Genomic DNA, 2,563 nt, shown 5'->3' with positions numbered 1-2,563 from the left:
TGTTAAAATGAATGGACGGAGTGGATAACTAACATACATTACGGTGGGCCCCACGAGTGCTAAAAGTAAGCACTGAAGGTGCCGTCTGTCACCCCCAAAACCCAAACCGTCCGCGCTAATCGTCCCGTGCGCGCCCTTTCTCCTAAAGAAATCCCACGCGGGCATCTCCCAAAACCCAAACCCTCTCTCTTTCTCGCACTCAGCCTCTCCCTTTCCCCCGCCCTCTCTCCATCTCCCACGCTCCCTCACCCTCTCTCTCTCTCGCACTCAGCCTATCCCTTTCCCTCGCCCTCTCTCGATCTCTGTCTCTTGGCCCCATTCCCCTCTCTGTTTCCCAACCTCTCTCTCTCTCTCTATTTTTCTGCATGTCCTAAACAGCATTAGTGAGTAGCTCTAACCCTCTGAGTTCAACGAGTGGATCAGATATGAGGATTTCAACGAGGATGGTTGCCAAGTGAGCACCCAGTTCGATGCCCTAATCCTACATAGACAGTATGCTTTTTCTTCTTCTCCTTTTTTATTTTATAGGATTTGATGGGTTTTTTATGGATCTGTAATGGCAGCCGGTGGAGTTGTGGTGATGGTGATGGTGATGCCAAATGGAGAGGGTGGAAGCAGAGGTTTTGATGGGCTCGGCAGTTGTGTGCCGCAGAGTTGTGGCAGCTAGATGAAGATGTGGTGATGGTGATTTGCTGTTGAATCTCAGCAGGCTCGAAGATGAGTAGGGTATGGGTAGATTTGGTTGTGGTGGATTGTTCCTCTTTCCTTTTCTTTTTCTTCTTGTAAGGAAAAAAATAAAAATAAAAAATTCCTCCTATATTTCATGCATGCTAACTGTTTGATGAAATGGCTTAACAAGGAATGTTTCATGTTGTTATTTTATTTACTGGATAAGGAGTGCCATAGTTGCTTACAGTGTAGATGCTTGGCATTGCATGCATCTGTTCTTTTACTGATTTTCATTTATACTTTATTATGTTCTGTTCAGGTTCAACAACTCTGTATCCCCTGCCCATGTAGATGATGATGAAGAATCCATCTTTCATTAGACTTGTTTCTTTCAGGGTAGAGGTCAGTAGTATGAATAATGTTTGATGGTATCCACAATTACATCAATTCCAAAAAGAGCTCAAGCTAAGTTTATCTTATATTTTGTCAAACTTGTTCTCATGTGACTACAAAGCTTATAGACGATAACTAAAACTTTGGGAAGTCATCATTGTAATATTACAGGTATTGCTATTTCCTGCTCCCAAGCAAGTTGTTAATTTTAATGTTTTTTTTTTCTCGCTTCAAGTGCTTCAAATGTGAGGAAATCGTTTCTTTAAATCTGAAGCATTTTCAATGTCTTTCAGCTATATTAGTTGTCTGCATAAGAATTACCATGATATGTTTTTGCGAGTTATGGTAAAATACTCCAAATTTTGCTAGTTGTCTGCATTGTTGCTCAATCATTAGATGCAATCGCCAAAGGAAATGATTTTCTCAGTAGCAGATTGGGCTATGTTCAAAGACTTTGTATGGGAGGGCAGGGCAGATCCAGTCTATCTGTTGCAGAGACTTAGGCTGCAGATTTTTTGTTTGTTTATTTAGAGTATCTGGATAATGCAGGGTGACGGGTAGTAGCTGGCGGAGGGTGAGTAGGAATTGTCTCCTTGCTATTGGTTGGCAAGGAGGCGTAGAAGCTGAAGTTTTCTGCATTTTGAGTGGCTGCTTGGCATGCTCTGATTTTTTTCATTCCCCTTTCTAGTCTTCTATTTTCCGATATGATAGGTGAGGCCCGATGTTTTTGGTGGAGCCCACCCGAAAGTGTAGCATGTACATCTTCGTTTCTTTTATCAAAGATTATGGGCATGGCCCTCTTGAAAAAAAAAAAAAGGGGTTGCTGCATCACCTTAGTTGATGCAAAAAAAAAGAAAAAAAAAAAAAAGAAAAAAGAAAAAAAAAAGAAGAGGGGAAAACCTTGCTAGTGAACAAACTTTTTTATTTTCACGAAATCCGTCCCTCAATCGCACAACTTGCATTTGTTCTATGTTCTTGCTCTAATTTGTCATGGCTATTGAAGGAGGTAATGTAACTTTGATTCTTTCTTTTGTATCATGCATAGGTCTAAGATGGCTCTCCAACACATAAATGGACCTAAACAATGTGAGCCATTGGATCTATAGGACACGATGGTATGGTTAGGTGGTTCCAACAGTTAAGATTGTCTAGTTGGTGTCCCTTTTTCTTCACCGGTTGATAGTAAATGGGCTTGGTCACTCCTGAAGTAGTTTGAGTTTGGTTTGCATGTAGCCTGAGCTGTTAGAGTTCTTTGATATTTAGGCCATGATCGTGAAAAACCTCAAGAAGTCACTCAGATGCCTATTAAATTCTTAAGTTGTAACGGGATATTACAGGTCATTTGATTGTGGGGGCCACAATTTGTCCAAAAAAAAAAAGATATGACCAAAACTCATAGATTCAAACTATAAGTCAGTCAAAGACATTTCAGAAACCATCTAACTAGTTGTTAGGTTCCTATATGTATCAAGCTTTCAGCTACTGAGTTGAGATGATGTGA

The 2,563-nt window shown here is 40.7% G+C and overlaps 1 long non-coding RNA gene across 2 annotated transcripts; it reads left to right on the top strand.

Moving 5' to 3' along the window:
• Window positions 1-340: 340 nt before the first annotated feature.
• On the top strand, window positions 341-1,794 carry LOC131233472 (uncharacterized). 2 transcript variants are annotated; one of them, XR_009165260.1, is made up of 3 exons: window positions 341-454; window positions 564-726; window positions 989-1,794. It is a non-coding gene; the product is annotated as an uncharacterized LOC131233472 (long non-coding RNA). The 2 variants fall into 2 exon arrangements; XR_009165259.1 differs by having other exon boundaries at window positions 360-465.
• Window positions 1,795-2,563: the final 769 nt, after the last annotated feature.

This window comes from Magnolia sinica, chromosome 18 (assembly GCF_029962835.1).
Source record: "Magnolia sinica isolate HGM2019 chromosome 18, MsV1, whole genome shotgun sequence".
NCBI classification, from domain to species: domain Eukaryota; kingdom Viridiplantae; phylum Streptophyta; class Magnoliopsida; order Magnoliales; family Magnoliaceae; genus Magnolia; species Magnolia sinica.
This window is presented reverse-complemented; position numbering and strand designations above follow the sequence as displayed.